Source organism: Apis mellifera, linkage group LG3, assembly GCF_003254395.2.
Source record: "Apis mellifera strain DH4 linkage group LG3, Amel_HAv3.1, whole genome shotgun sequence".
NCBI lineage: Eukaryota > Metazoa > Arthropoda > Insecta > Hymenoptera > Apidae > Apis > Apis mellifera.
Window position 1 is genome coordinate 37,664 of NC_037640.1, and position 18,471 is coordinate 56,134.

Below are 18,471 nucleotides of genomic sequence, written 5' to 3' on the forward strand. Positions count from 1 at the left end.
TTGAAACTATATGTGAGATTTATTTTTATTTATATTCTAAAATTCTATTCTACAAACAATTGTGAATTTTATAATATGAATCTGTAAATATGTTGAAAAAAAATAGTTAAATTATTTACACTATCACACTTTCAAATTAAACAAATAAAGAAAACTAAAGAAAATTAAAATACATCCGTAAACTTTTCAAATATTTATTGTTTCAAATCACTGATTTTCTTTTTTTTATTTCTTTTTACTGACAAATTTTCAAGTTTCATAAAGATTATAATCATTATGGTTACGTAAAATTTATTCGTATTATTCATACCAATCTTTTGAAATTATGCATTAAATTTATATTATATATATTATATTTTTATAAATTTAATGCATAATTTCAAAAGATTGGTATGAATAATACGAATCAATTTTACGTAACCATAATGATTATAATCTTTATGAAACTTGAAAATTTGTCAGTAAAAAGAAATAAAAAAAAGAAAATCAGTGATTTGAAACAATAAATATTTGAAAAGTTTACGGATGTATTTTAGTTTTCTTTAGTTTTCTTTATTTGTTTAATTTGAAAGTGTGATAGTGTAAATAATTTAACTATTTTTTTTCAACATATTTACAGATTCATATTATAAAATTCACAATTGTTTGTAGAATAGAATTTTAGAATATAAATAAAAATAAATCTCACATATAGTTTCAATTCATATGAAATTTCATAGTGTCGTTATTTCGAACATTTTTTTTAAAAATTATACCATATAATTAAGAATTTTAATAAACAGAAATATTTAAACTCATAATAATTTTTGTGTTTAAATATATTGATAAACATTCTTAATAATAATAATAATCCATTTCAAATATATTTTGTTTCATAAAAAGATTTATTTGTCGTATGACTAATAAAGAATAATATTATTTAACTATATTAGGTGGAAATGGACAATGTGTAAATATTCGACAATGTGGAAATTATAACGGTCTAATCTCGTGGTTTATGTTCTAAAAACTGTAAATACTGTGATGGAATATTTAAAGAACTTGGTGAGAAAAGAAAATTGTTCAATTGCCATTAATAAATTTTTAATAATTTGTAATGAAATGACAACACTCGTTTCATTGGAATCCATTGTGCATTGTGTTTTCATGTGAAAATGGTAAAGGAAGTTTTGACTCTAGTCTTCTTAAATGTGTAAGTTTTCCTTAAATCATAAAATTAAAAATTAAACTCTATATATGTATATATATGTATATATATATATGTATATATATATATTATGTATATATATATATATTATTGGAATAAGACAAATATTAACGTCAATGATTTTTGTAATAAATATATATAATAAATATATCACGTAATAAATATATCAATAACATTTTTTTTTTTTATAAGGAAAAAATTCATCCAATATACCTGTCATTGCCAACGTACACAGGCAGCCATAAGATGTTATGCAGATGCACGACCATTAACTTTAAAGCTATTCTATTTTATCATCTTTAAACGTATGAAACGAAGCAAGAAATTTGGTTACCAGATATAGGAACTTTTGATCCTTCGGTAATAACTTGTATCTAAAAATATAATGGCCGTAAAATAATAAGCTTGGATTAAACATCCATCAGGTTAAAATATTCATTTTTCTCATTTTTGATTAGAAAATTAAAACAGACAGAATTTAACATCATTATTCTTGTTCTTCTTCTATGATTATAGTAAACGTATATTTTTACATACATTTTTATACTTTTTATGTTTGATTATGTGCATTTGCCAAATACAATGATAATTTTGTTTTCAGAAGAATTTAAAGTTGTGAATATTAATTTAGATAAAAATGATTTGAGCATATCAAAAGAACATTAACATTAACGTATTACGTAACAGGATGAACAAGATAAAATAGTAAGCATTGGTAAGAAGATTGGTATGAAATACTTTTATGAAATTTTTACTTAATAAATAAATATACATTTTATTTAAATAAAATTTTAGATTTCGATAATCTAATTACGGATGATGGAGATACACATTTCGAGATGGTACTTTAACAATTGAAAGTTTAGATGGAAATAAATTATATTTAGATTCAACGACTCAATTTAGAATGTGTATGTATACAATTTTACCACATAGTATCGTTGAAAATTTTGAATCGGATGTGATCGTTCCTTATTAGAGGAGAATATGATATCTCTCTAATATATTTTTATATATTTAAAATATATTCAATGATAGGCAATGATAGAGATTGGCATGGTGAAATTAGATAGAAGTTTGAAAATGATAAGCGATATGTAATTGAACAAACGAGTCATAGAAAAAAATTGAAGATAAATTTATGAGCGAAAATAAATATAAATCTGATGATATCTTCGTTAATAGTATTCCTATGTATTTAGAAGCTGTGTATTGAAAAAAAAAAAAAATAAAAAGAAGAGAAGAAAAAGGAAATGCTATGTAGTACTAGCAATTTGAAAAATGATTTGATAGGCACGAGGTAAAAGAGATCAAAAAACTGAAAGAACTGATTGAAACGAATGTATATGTACATATAAACATAAATATGCATAAACGGGTAATATACAGTAAAACTATCATGTTTCACTTTACAAACAAAATAATATAAATTATTGGATTATCTATAAAAATTATATTGAACACTTAGACTATTGATATTATTACTATTAGTTTGATTATTCAGAGGTTTTACTTGTAATTTAATATATAGTCACAAAAATTATTTATACTATATATCTTGTAAAGAAATTGAATTATCATGAAAGATTTGATTTCAATGAAAACTTACGTATATACAAAATTTTAAAATGTTATGCATAGAATAATTTATTTTTGTAGAGAAAATTTCTTTGAATATGTAAAATCAACTCTCATTTTTTCATACAATTTCTTCTGGAAATATATTTCTTTCTATCTCCGTTGAGATAGAGATAGAATTAAGTATTTTATAATTTAAAATTTTGTTTCATTTTGAATTATTATGAAATGAAATTATGTAGAGAAAGAAATATAATATTGAAACTTGAAAAATTGATTTTACACGCTTTTGATGTTCCATAATAAAAAAATGGTTTCCAGTAAAAACTCTCCAGTATTTTTAGTAAATTTTATAATTATTATTGAATTAATTAGATTAATTATTCGACTTTATCAATGAACTTTATCAATTCGATTATCAACAAATTTAATTTCAGGATATTTAATGTTAACATTATTAGATATTTTTATTAGAAATTTTATTACAATAATTCCAATTAATTTATTAATTTAGAATATATTATTAACTTTAGAAATTTTTGTATCAATTATTCAAAGATATGTATTTTCGATTCTTTTAATTTTATATTTTTCAGAATCAAATTAATTTTAATTAATAAATAATGAAAAAAAACTTTCCATTTCATACAGTCACAAATAGTCCATGACTAATTATTTTATCTTTTAGATTATTATATTATATATTTATTTAGAACAGCTATTTGAATTTATAAAACAATTTCTTTACTTATAATTTTAAATAATAATTAATACGTACACTTTAATTATAATATTTTGATTTCGTGATATTATTCGAGAAAGAACATTTCAAGTATTACATTTTTTATTATTAATTTTTTAAAATTTAGAATAATTTTATCTATTATTTCAGAATTAATATTTTTTGTATCTTTATTTTGGATTTTCTTTCATTTTTTTAATAATTTCTCCAAATATTGAAATTGATATTGAAATTGATTATTATGACCACTACTAGAAAGTATTAAATTTTTTAATCCAATAGAAATTCTATTATCACATTCATTTCATTTTTTTTAATTTCTTCAGGATTTACAGTAATATTAAGCCATTATTATTTAATTATTAATAATTTAAAATTTAAAAAATTTTATTTAACAATTTTGTTAGAGATTTATTTTACTATTTTATAAACAATTGAATATTTAAATTCCTTTTTTTGCTTTAATGATAGAATTTATGAATCAATTTTTTATATAGCTACTGGATTTCATGATTTACATATACTAATTGGATCAATTTTTCTTTCAGTACCGCTATATCGAATATTAAAAATTCATTTCTCAAATAAACATAATGTAAATTTTGAATTAGCCATTTGATATTGATATTTTGTTGATGTAATTTGACTATTTTTATACATTTTTATTTATTTATTGATTCAAATTTAAAAATTAAAAAATTAAAATTATATATTATTATCTATTTAAAAGATTTAAAAATTTTCATTATTATTTTCAATATTATGCTCTAAATATAAGCTATTTAAATAAATAATTTAATTAATTAATTAATAAATAAAAATGCATTAATTTTTATATTAGTAATTTAATAAAACTATATAAATTTAATTTGATAATATTTCAATAATTGATTTTTCAATAAATACTTCATAATTAAATATCGATAAAATTCATTTTTTATAAATTCTTTTATAAATTATATTTATACATATAAATAATATTTGCAATAAACCAATATTATTACTTAACAAAATAAATTTATAAATTTATAAAATTATATCCTATAATTATTCCTATAATTATTATTTTAAATATTATTAATTTATATATTAATTATACATAAATTAAAATTTATTGTATTAAAAATTAATGTTTTATAAATTCATCTTAAAATTATTATTATAGAAATATATTAATATATATAGAAATTTCCATAATTTTTTCTTTCTTTTTTAAAATTATACAACATTAATTATTAAATATTTATTTGTTATTATCAAAATTATTGGAAAAGAATATGAAACGGTTAAAATTGTTCCAATAATTAAATGTATCATTGAAAAATAATTTATTTTTCTAGAAAAGAAACATTCAATAATTAAATCCTTAGAATAATAACAAAAATGGAAATATGTAAATGGAATTTGAGCTCTTTTAATAAAAGCTATTAATGACAAAGAAATTATTGTAAATTCATTTGTTTATTATAAAAAGATAAATTTCATCTTCCACGATAAGTTATTAAATATATAATTAATAATAATCCAATATCAGCATCAACGATTTAAAATAATAGTAATTGTACCTGAAGTAAATGATTTTATTTTTATATTATAAATTACTAAACAATAAGAAATTAATCCTAACCCATCTCAACCTAAAATAATTGATAATTGATATATTTGGTCTTAAAATTATAGAAATTAAAAATAAAGTTATTAAATATAAATACAGAAGTATTATATATAGAAATTAAAAATAAAATAACTATTAAATATAAAAACTGATTTTTTTTTTAATTCTCTTAAATCTAATATATCTAATATATCTAATTTTGTAAATAATAATTATAAAAAAAATTATCCTTACTAAGAAAATAAATATAAATGATTTATAATCAATTATTATAAAAAAATTAAATTTTATAGAATTAAATGTATAAATATTTCATTCAAAAAGATACAATCTTAATAGTATAATAAATAATCTAAATTTAAATAACGAAATTTTACAAATTAATATTTTTATGATAATTTAAAATAAATTTATATTTATATCATTGATTTGACAAATCAATATTTTTATTAAACTATTTAAATAAACATTAAATAAAATATAATTTTAAAAACATTAAATTTAATGGAATTCAATGTATTATTGAAATAAAATATTCAATCAATGAAGCATTGTTGATTTTAAATTTTATATAAATCTTTCCATGATTAATAAATATTAATAAAATCTAAATAAACAATATATTATTAAAATAATTATTATAAATTTTAATCATGATACTAAACCAATTAACATAATTTTACTTATTAAATTTAATGAAACAGATGATGCTATATTATATGAACATATTATAAATCAAGATGATGATATTGTAGGTATGAAATTAATTATACCTTTATTAACAAATATTAAACGTTTATTAATTTTTTTATAAATTACATTTATTAAAAAAAAATAATCCTGAAGATCTAAAACTATGAGAAATTATTAATTAAATAACCACTATAAATAACCATTTATTCTTAAAAAAAAAATTATTCTTTAAAGAAAAGTTGATATTCTTGTAATTATTAATCCTATATGTACAATTGATGAAATTGCAATGATAGATTTTATATCATACTGAGATAAACATATGTTAATCTTAAAATTGATTAAAATTTCAAATGAATTAATTACGATTAAAATATTTTGCATAAAAATAAATTTATTCTTAGAAATTATTATTAATCGTAATATTCCATACCCTCCTAATTTCAATATAATTGAAGCTAAAGTTATTGATACATAATAAAGTGCTTTAACATGAGCATTTAATAATCAACCATGAAATAAATAAATTGGAATTTTAATTAAAAATGATATCGATAAATATATAAATAATATTAAATTTAAGTTTAAATTTAAGTTTAATATTTCAATTAATCTACAATTTAATAAAATTTAATCTACAATCATTTCAATAAATATAATAAATAATATATAATATAGATAATGAAAAAATTATTATAGAAAATATTAAATAAAGTCCTGATAATCAACGATTTTCACTATATTCTCATTTGACTAACTAAATAAAAAATCAATAATAAAACTAAAAATCACAAAATAAATAAAATACCAATAAATTTATTGATATAAAAACTAATAATAATGGGATAAATTTATAAACAAACAATTTATTCTATTATTATTTAATGATAAAAAAATTAATCCAAAAACTCATAAAGTTAATATTATTAAATCGTAAGAAAAATTATTGAAAGTAAAATTACAAAAAATAAAAATTCATTCGATTCGATTAAAATTAAATAAATTTATTAATAATATGATTATAATTACATTTAAATTATTTATATTTTTAATAAATAATATAAATAAACATTAATAAAATCATGATAATACTAAATTAATAAATATCAATTTTAATTAATATTCTTAATTTTTGATGATCTAATATACAATTTATTCTTACCAATAATGATAAATCCAAAACTAATTCAATAAACAGAAAAGATTAAAAAAATTAAAAATAATCATGTATTAATTTCATATATTAATTACCAATAGTATAAAATAAAACTGTAATAACCAAAAATTGTGTTAAAATTAAAAATCTTAGAAAATTCACATTATAGTGTAATGTAAATATAAAAAATAATAAAATTATGAAAAATATTAATTTAATAAATTTTAATTATTATTTAGCTAAATAGTTTAATTTAAAACTATTTAATTTTGTAAATTAAAAATATATAAAATGATATTTTAGCTAAGTTTATTTAAAATTTCAAAAAATTTTAAATTATTAAACATCGATAATTCCCAAAATTATCATTTTTAATTAAACTATTTTTTGAAGGATAGATATTTGTTATATATATAATTAAAATTATAATTTATAATAAATTCATGTAACAACAATTTTAATTTTATCTAAAATTTTATTATCAACCATAATTTCAACAATCTCAAGAATTTATTTAAATAATATTTATAATAATCCATCAATTTTATTAATTTATTTAATTGTATATTCAATTTATATTTCTACTATATTATTTTTAACCTGTCCAATAAATTCATTATTAATTAATAATTAATTGTTTCTTAATCATAATTATTAATTATAAAAACATTAAAACATTTTCTTTAAGATAAAGGAATATTAATTAAAATATCTTCACATTTTATTTCTTTAATAAACGAACCTTTAAAACCTTAAAATTAAATTCATTTTACGTATTTTATTTTCATAACATTATCATTTAAATAATCATAAAAAAATAATAATAATAAATAATGAAATATATTTTAATCTAATAAAAAATATTGCTTTAATCTATTTATATACAAAAATAAAAACTACATTATTTATTACAATAATTTTTATATTATATATTTTTACCTTATTATTAACAAAAATTAGATACATTGAAAAGAAAACTCTTCGAAAAAAAAAAAATAAGTTAATATTTAAATCAATATATATGAAGGAATATAATATAAATGTGTGTGTATGTACATACATACAATATACAATATATAGTATATATACAATATACTGTATATATATATATATATATGTATATGGTACGCATTGTATCCTTTTATAAAAGTGAAGATTAAAGAAAGATAAAGATTTTTGATAATATAAATAATTTATATTTTTATGAAAATCTGTCATATATATCGTCTGGTAATATTAGTATTATTTGTGCGATAAATAAATTCATGATATCATATATTTATTAAAACTAAATATATATCAAAATTATGACAATTAAAATAATTAAAAGTAATATCGTTAACAGGTATGGTACGTTATTATAATTAATAACAATGTCGATATACTGTAAATATCTATATATATATATATGTATATATATATAATATTTTAAATCGAATGTTGTTATAGAAGAGCTAAAATAGGTTATTTAATTTAAATATCGTTTTTTGCCGTCACGTTTAATCACGTTATTTTCTAGTAGATATTCTGTGAATTTGTACTTTGTAAATCATATTCGCATTATGTATATATGTAGATATACACACGTATATTAATATATATTTAAAATATAATTTATAAAAATATAAATAAATTTAATGCATAATTTCAAAAGATTGGTATGAATAATACGAATCAATTTTACGTAACCATAATGATTGTAATCTTTATGAAACTGAAAATTTGTCAGTAAAAAGAAATAAAAAGAAGAAAATCAGTGATTTGAAACAATAAATATATAAAAAGTTTACGGATGTATTTTAATTTTCTTTACTTTTCTTTATTTGTTTAATTTGAAAGTGTGATAGTGTAAATAATTTAACTATTTTTGTCTTCAACATTTTTACAGATTCATATTATAAAATTCACAATTGTTTGTAGAAGAGAATTTTAGAACATAAATAAAAATAAATCTCACATATAGTACAATCCATATGAAATTTCATAGTGTCGTTATTTCGAACATTTTTTTAAAAATTATACCATATAATTAATAATTTTAATAAAACAGAAATATTTAAACTCATAATAATTTTTGTGTTTAAATATATTGATAAACATTCTTAATAATATTAATAATCTATTTAATTAGTAATCTATTAACCTTAAATATATTGTTTTGTTAGTTCACTGAAATTTTATTTGTGGTTTTATTATTTATTATGTTGCCAATACTTCATTCTTGGTATCTATTTATTTTTCTTCGATATGCATATTTCAAGTATTTTAATAAATAGATACGCGAAATTATGTATAATCAGATATATTCATTTAGCTAAACCCGTACTTTTTTATTTATTGTTTTCACTGCCCAATCAACAGGTTATGGGTCCAGATTATGAAAGAAACAATAAACAATTAGATAAGGTACTGTTTGAATTGAAATTGAAATAGCATGTTGGTTAGGTATTCGGTCTTGAGCGAACGTGAAATATAATCTGATCGTGATTGAGTATGAAACTGTTTGTATTAATATGCTGAAAGTATTGGAAAATTGGACCTCATGGAAATTTCACGTACGCATTACTTTGAAATCCTGCGGTGCATGGGAAATAGTTACAGATGAATCAGTTCTTCCTGTACCAGAAATAATGCAAATTGTACACACGTTGCTTGGATAAAACTCGACAATACAACTCAACGCATAATCGCTACTTCAGTGGATGAAAAATCACTTTTTGCATTATCAACTGTGAATTAGATAAGGATATGTGGAAAAAAACTGGAGTCTGTCTACGAACAAAAATCTGATATTAATGTACACATGTAGCAATGGTACAGGAGGAATCAAAATGAACCGGACGATGATGTCGCTATTCAAATTGTAACGATCGAGAATCTTGCACATCTCTTGCTGCAAAAATTGGGTGAGAAAATTCTAAATCAAATGATTATCATTAAAATATAACATTATCTCCGTCATTCAAATACTTTATCAGTGCATAGGAATCAATTCAACTCAACAAAAGAACTCTCACAAATTTTATTTCAAGGCTCATTGAAAAAACAAGGATAGGAACCGAAGAAAGGGCAGAAAACATTTCTTTTACTCCCAATTAACATCAATATAAGAAAAATTTCAAAAAAGACAATATTAGATTAGATGTATGTCATTATTGCCATAAACCAGGATATTGGATCAAGGAATACAGAAACCAAAAAGCAGCAAACGAAAAATATACAGGAAGGAAAGGAGGAAAAGTAGTCATTGTATATTCATCAGCCATGTCTGAAGAATATAATTTAGAAACATCCAGTGATGCATGGCACATGGATTCGGGTACGACTAAACACATGTCAAATCATTGTAAATGGTTCTTGCCATATAAAAATTCGATACAATAGAGAATATTAAGATAGGTGAAAATATACTCAAACAATTGGATTAGGAGATATCGACATTCTTGCTTTCAAAAAAAAAAGAAAAGAGTGGGTGCGAAAGTATCTCAGTAATGTTTTTCATACGTACTAGAACTGAATTTCAATCTTTTTTCGGCAGCTCTTGATAAAAAACTATGATAAAAAATGCACATTTATGAAGAATGGAAATATTGTTGCAGTAGGAGAAAGAAAAAGTAAATTATTTATAATGAAATTTAAAGTCATTACAGACAAGCATCAGGCAAATATAGCAATGCACAATTCTCTTTTCTCAAATTCACATAAAAAATCGTTGTAAAATTTTTGAACATAACTAGATCATTGATCAGACTTTTCATCCATATGATCTCTTTCAGAATTTAACTAGCTGCTATGTATTCGGTTTCAGTAATCGATAGAGCTACCGTTATCGTATTGACCCCCAAACAATTGCAGAATCTTCTAGTTTTAATATAAAATCAGTAGTGGACTTTCTGGTTTCAGTGTGTCCAACGTAATCTGTAAATCACTAAATGCTTTAATGTGATTATTCTGTTCGGTTGAAAAATGAATACTATATTCTCTTTAGATATTTGAAAATTCTCTTTATTGCATTCCAGTGAATTTTATTTTTGAATTTGAGCTTTTCCAAATATTGGCTGGCTTTGTTTATTGCAAATATAATATCTGGTCTAGTGTCACTGACAAGTACATTAAACAAGTAAGCATATTGATGTACGCTATTACTTTATACAAGATTCAACGAGAAAGAGTTTCTTTTGCAACATATAGTATCGGAGAATTAGCAGCCAGATCTTTTGACGAAACCTCTGAGAAGAGTATTTGAGATACAAAGAAATAGACTGAATATCAAAAGTATCGAAGATATGATAGGCACATAAAACTATGACAAATATAATAAACTCAAATATAATAAACATACACACACTAAATAAATTTCAGTTCAATTAAATTTTAGTGAAAGTGTTATAGAATTTAAAGTTAAATTGAAATTTTATTTGTTGTTTTATTATCCAATGTTCATAGTTGATATCTATTTGTTTTTCTTCGATACACATATTTCAAATGTTTTAATAAACAAGATATGTGCAATTACGTATAATCAAATATATTCATTCAGCTAACCCATTTTTATTTATTGTTTTTACTGCCCAATCAACAATCGTTGAGAGTGATATTTTCAAGCTGATAGTCAAGTTCATTGAATTCGGTCACAAAAATGCGATTTTAATTAAAATTATAGCTTTTCGACGCTAATAATTTGCTACTACGAATTCAGCTTCGAAACAGAAATACGACATCCAAGAAAAACTTGCCAAATTATGTCAAATTCTGCCATGAAAAATTGATTTTGATTAAAATTGTAATTTTTTGACATGAAAATCGCTGTTACGGTATTGTTTGATATTGAAAATGATCAGAGAAACGTTATCTAACACAAATTCGCATTATTATGACAAATTTTTCCATGAAAAATCAATTTGGATCAAAATTGTAGCTTTTCGATATGAAAAACGCTATTATCACGAATTCTGCGAAAGAAACAAAAACTTGTGTTAGATAATGTGTTTTTGACCGTTATCAATGCTGAATTCGCTGTAACAATGTCTTTGATGTCGAAAAGTTCTAGTTTTACAATAGTTCTAGTTTTACAATAATTAAAACAGTCTTATAATTTTTTTCTTCATTAGCATATACGTGAAAATTGGATACATATTCTATAAGAGCTTCACATAGTGCTCTTACAAATATTCCTTATTTTGTCATTTTTGCATAATTATATTTTTTAATCGAAAGTCTGCCTCTTTAAAAAATTATACTCGTCCAAAAACAATTGTTGACTAACATTTATATAACAATTATATATTTCATCAAATTTTTTTTTTATAATAATCAATAACTTAATAAACTGATTCGAATTAGAGGAATATTCTTTGTTATAAAAATTATTTATAAAAATTATTATTATAAAAATCTACTCATTATTCATAAGAAGAATGCAGTTTCTATAGCTAGAGTTCTATAGTTGACCAATAAAAAGTATTCTTTTTTACTTGTTCCACTAGAACTTAGATCTAAAAATCTCTTATTATTATTTAAATTAGATCTAAAAATTTCTTCATTTTTGATATCATGATATCTATTCATTTCTTTGTTTATATAATTTTATATTTATTTTTTACTTGATAATGATTCCCTATTCAATTTCCTCATAATAATAATAATTTCCAATGAATAAATTTATATCGTCCGAGTTCTGGAGAATATAATTTTTATGCTGAATTTGTCTTTGAAAGATTCCCAAATAATTGATGCATCATCAAATCATTTGATTTCAATGTTATTTGGATCGTTATCTTTTGAATCATTATAATGGTAACATATACACAATATCGAATCATTACATTTTTTTTATCATTTTAGAACAGTTTGACAGATCATCTAAATAAAACTTTCCATTATCATTCTTTTTTATTCATCACGAAAAATAAGTTTTAAAAAATTATATAAAAATATAAGAACTTAATCTAATAATTATATCTTAATTTATTGGTTGCTGTGACAATAAGTTATCGGCCAATAAGCATTAGAAACAATAAGCCGATTAATAGATTACCAATCTACCAATCTACCAATAATGTATTAAAATACATTTAGATTAATTTTAATATATATATAATTGCATTATCTTTTGTAATCAGATTCAAAGTGCATTTTGTATAATTATTTATTTGTTCTTTAATTAAATTTTTGTGATAAACAATATTCACTTTTTCATTAATACATTTAATATTTATCTTGCCAAAATAGCCGTTTAAACTATTACACTGCCTCTTTTTGTCATTGCATTATCTCTTTTTGTGTGTCATAAAAATAATATTGAAATCCATCAGGATCATCAGTTCAATTTTAAGTTAAATTTTTTTTTAACTGAGAATAGTACTCTACTTCCATTTTAATGCACTCTTTCTTTTGCAAAACGTCCTGTTTTGTGTTTCGTTGTTAACGCAGATTCTTTTTTACTTTTAATTTCTTAATATTTTCACATGATTATAGAACTCGACGAATATTTGAAACACTGGCATTAATATTGTATTTTTATATTATTTGCTTTGTTAATAGTGCATTAGAAACTACACGCAAAATTGCTTACTTATTTCAATTGGATAAAAATAATGACCGATTGATATTTTTCTTTTTCTTTTTTTCCATAATTTTCTTTTTTCCATAATTTTTAACATTTTTTAAAAAAATCGTGTATTATTTTATGACTTCTTTTTATTACTATTAATATTTTTGCTATTGATAACTATAGTTCTTTTAATTCTAGAATTTGTTTTTTTGGAGGGATTCATTTAATTTTTTCCGCGCAAATTTCATACTTGAAAATTTATATAATATAATATTGTAATCTTTATTTATTAATGGATGACGGAATATTGAGTCTAAACATATTAACAAAGTATGCTATTATTTCAATCTCAGTATGAAACAGTATGGAATTTTTCTTTGATATTCACAAAATTTTATTATATTATGATATATATATATATATATATATATATATATTATATTATTTTCAACAAATAATATATTTTAAGCTCTTAATGTTTTGATATTATTTACTATAAATTGAAAATATTACACGAATCATGAAGAAATTAAAGAAGCACATAACGCATGAAATGAATAGAATAATATTCAATGGCAGTATATATAATGGCAATATATATATTATATTATTTTCAACAAATAATATATTTTAAGCTCTTAATGTTTTGATATTATTTACTATAAATTGAAAATATTACACGAATCATGAAGAAATTAAAGAAGCACATAACGCATGAAATGAATAGAACAATATTCAATGGCAGTTTCAGTAAGAAAGAGTCTTTTTTTTTATTTTAATTTTACATATGATTATTCTTGACGTTTCAATCACATCACAATTATATATTAATTTTTTTATCAATTTTTATTCTTGATAAGTTAAAAATTAATATTCTACATAAAAGAAAATCATAAATTATAAATTAAAGATCTAGATATTAGGCACAAAGAAAAATATTTAGTATTTAATATTTAATATTTAATATTTAATATTTAATATTTAATATTATTTCCTGAAAATTGAATTTTATTTATTATTATTGGAAATTGAATGTTATATTATTACATAATTGCATATTATATATAATATATACATATTATTACTTAATTATAATTTCGATATTAATATAACATTTATCCAGAAAGGATAAATTCTAAGATAGAAAATTATGATTTATTTACTAATATTTAAATATATCAATATATAATTACATATATATTAATTTAACAATCATCATATATTAACAAATAATTTGTGTTCATGCATTACATATAAGTTAATCATCATTTTCTTTGTACGTTATGTGAAATTTATTCAATAATTCATGAATTTTTAAAATAAAATTTTTTGTCATGTTATATATAACAATAGATTGGCTTCTTCAATTAATTTTATTTTTGACTATGAAATTATATTTATATTTGCTCATTTTTTTTTACTGATAATCTAAAATTATCTTCATTATTTCGTTATTTGAATTATTATTTGAATATGTTAATTCGTTTTAAAATAAAATCACTTTTTTATTTTAACAAAACATTCATAAAACCTTTTTTTTTTAAATTAATTTTTCAAAAGAAAATTTAATCTTAAATTTTTAAAATAATTAACAATTATAGTATATAAGACTTATAACCGGTCTTTTCCGAATTTTTACATTAGATTAAGAAATAATTTTTATTATAATAATTTCTTATCATATAAATATTCTATCATCGAATAGAAAAAATAAAATAATTTTTTGATGATTAAGAAGCATTATGCATGTCGAAAGTTTTCTTAATATGTGATTAAATCTGTGCCAATAAAGTTAAAAAAAGTGAAAAAATAGTTGCAGATATAGCAGAATTAATTAAAATGACTATAGATGGCATTTGTATACACAATCATTATATGGATGCCATATATAATCGGCAATCGTAACATCAGAGTTAATAAGAAAAAGAAATAAGAAATAATAAATTTATATAGATGTAAATCGCCATTTATATATGTTGGGCGGTTCAAAAAATAAGAAAAAGAAAATAATAATAATAGAAGATAAAAATAAGAAAATAAGAAAAAGAAAATAGAAACAAAATAGTGATTGTGCTTAGTGACATTGAATCCATACAAAGAATAAATAAGATATGAGTCGCATTCTTATACGTTGTATAGATTCAACTTGACGAATGCTTTCGTACATTCATATCGAAGAAATCATGTTTGCATTTTGTAATACAATACTGAAATAACAAATTCTGAAATTTTTGTTTCAGTAATGCTTTTGTAAACAGATTAATTATTTATTAGTTTTAACATCTATTCTATATATTTTCAATATTGTTTTTGTCTTTAACAGCATATTATATCGCCCACGAGTCATATGCATTTTCCATATATGTTTTCATATTTTTAAATTATTTCTTTTGAAAGATATGTGTTTTATATCTTTCGAGCATTCGAATTGGTAAATAATATATCTTCATCTTTTATTTGTGTTAAGGGAATATCTTTTATGTTAGAGATTTCAGGTTTTAAAATCAATATTTAATATTATTATCTTTTATCTTCATTCTTGCGAGCCAGGAATTGTCCTTTTCTATTTTGTTTTTTTCAATATATAATTTCCGATTTTCTATAAAAATGATACATGTTATTTCTTTTCATGTTAGACACGAGAATTATAGCGAATTTTAATCTTTCAATATTCTTTCGCTTCTAATAGATTTTTTCTATTATAGAAGAACTTGCATGTTTCATATCTTTAATAATATTTATTCATTTATTAAATGATCTGTAAATCATTCAATAATATTCTGCTCATAATACCAGGCCTTCAATCGGTGAACAATATTTTAAATTCGATAAAATTTTTAAACGCGATAATAAGATTTTTCTGTTCCATATTCTGTTTCATTTATATCTTTAAACTGCTGTGTCAATTTAAATAGCAAAACTATTTTTGAAATATAATGTACGATTGATCTTTTTCGATTCATTTTATTTATTATAACATTTATAAAATAATTTCAATAAACTTATTCTGATTATTTTATTTTTCTCAGCATATATTATACGGAATCTTGTCCACAATAGAACAGTCTCAATTGATTTTATTTTTTTCATCAAAAAAGCTTTAGCATTCTTTTAAATTCATGATTTAGCATCCACTTAATTTTCAGATCTGGAAATCTGGATTATTTTCATATGTCATTTTTAGAGCTGATAATTTTGTCCATTAAAATGCTGAAAATAATATAGTTTTGTTTCAAATATTGTTTTTTATTTTCTTATTTTATTTTTTTTTAAACAATTATGATATTAGAATAAATAGATTCAAAATCTAGAGTTGAATCACTCTTTCACTATTTTTATATACAATATAAATTCGATATTTTGTCAGCATATATAAGTTAATTTGATAAAGAAATAAATATTATTAATATTTGCTATTTTTATACTAAACTTATTTTTCGTAATTTTTATATAATATCTGTTCAATATTATAAAATATATTTACACATATAAATAAAATCTTTTCGAATAATATTGTCTATATAAAATCATGTGTTTTATTTACAATCATCATACATTAATATCATTTCAATTTTTCTTGAATTGAAAAGTAATTAATTTTATAATTATCTTATATTATTAATAAACTATATTACAGTCTAATTTTATAATTTGCTTAAACTCGCATTTATTTCTTTTCATAAAATTCGTAAATTAAATATAAAATTGATTTTTTATGTTTATATATAATAAAATATTATATTTTTTTGTTTTTGATTGACTCAAAAAATTATGGAACATTTAATAATATAGAAACGATATTAAATCTAATTATATCCAACAGTAAAATAACACTAAAAGAATAACATTAATGATTGAAAAAATATATCGATATATAAATATATAAATATATAAATATATTGATATTGTATATCATTGAATTCATCTTTATGTTATCTACAATAATATATGTTATTTATATAGAAAAAATTATATAATGTCATTTAAAAAATGATTTTTTATAAAAAAAAAAAAGAAAAATGATTTGAGTTTTTAGTTTTATAATTTGTTGAAGATAATTACTGATAATTTTTTATTCCAATTATTTATTTTTTTTAACTATCTGAAATGTTTTAAAATCATGACGATTGATACGCTGATCACTATGAAGACTATATAAAATATTTTGTTCTTACTCTTAATAACTAATTTTATTATTTGTATATAATAATATGTAATATGTAATATATTACGCTAATTTATATTACATAATATGTAATATATGCTAATTTATATCATAAATATAAATAAAATAAATATAAAATAAATATGTATTTTTATTCAAAGAATAACATATAACATATAACATAAAATGAAGAAAAAAATCTGAATAAATAATAATTAATACATATATAATTAAGAATTTGAATGAAACTAAATAATTATAATTCAAATAATTATATTAAAAAAATATAGATTGATAACAAATTGTTCCTGTGTCAATTCAAAAAAATATTTATATATATACATTTATTACAAATTTTGAATTTATATCGAAATTGGAACAAGGAAGAAAGAAAAAATTCGAAAAACAAACAAAATTTTATATCAGATGCCAATACTATATTAGTCTTTCGTTAATTACATACAAATATCATCATTGTTAACTTGAGTATTCCATCAATAAGTTTGTTACATTTTATGTATGTTATATTTTACATATTATTCCATTCCTAAAATAAATTCATTGTTCATCTTGTATAGATTTTGAAACAAATTAAATATAAGATATTTTTATTTTCCGATTATTTTCTAATTTATTTTTATATATACATGTTTATTAATAATTTTTTATTTGATTTTTTAATATTTTCTTATTGTTATTTATAATTTTGATTTTTCTATCACTATCGTTTCTTATTAAAAAATTTGTACGTTTTATATATTT

At 19.9% G+C, this 18,471-nt stretch overlaps 1 protein-coding gene and 1 long non-coding RNA gene across 78 annotated transcripts in view; one reads left to right on the forward strand and one right to left on the reverse strand.

Moving 5' to 3' along the window:
* Window positions 1-351, reverse strand: part of LOC100577216 — a 35,911-nt gene extending 35,560 nt beyond the window's left edge. For 18 of the 37 annotated variants that reach the window (XR_003304314.1, XR_003304322.1, XR_003304320.1 and 15 more), the window contains exon 1: window positions 120-143. This is a non-coding gene — a long non-coding RNA (uncharacterized LOC100577216). Of the gene's footprint in view, window positions 1-119; window positions 150-310 lie in introns of those variants that run through there. The other 19 variants (XR_003304321.1, XR_003304312.1, XR_003304311.1 and 16 more) reach the window with 4 other exon arrangements.
* Window positions 1-18,471, forward strand: part of LOC409422 — a 198,351-nt gene that overhangs the window by 13,742 nt on the left and 166,138 nt on the right. For 27 of the 41 annotated variants that reach the window (XM_026439568.1, XM_026439555.1, XM_026439575.1 and 24 more), the window contains 4 exons: window positions 933-1,192; window positions 1,400-1,567; window positions 1,809-1,922; window positions 2,003-2,118. The gene's annotated coding sequence lies outside the window, so the exon portion shown is untranslated. Of the gene's footprint in view, window positions 1-932; window positions 1,193-1,399; window positions 1,729-1,808; window positions 1,923-2,002; window positions 2,119-2,245; window positions 2,443-18,471 lie in introns of those variants that run through there. The other 14 variants (XR_003304287.1, XR_003304286.1, XR_003304285.1 and 11 more) reach the window with 14 other exon arrangements.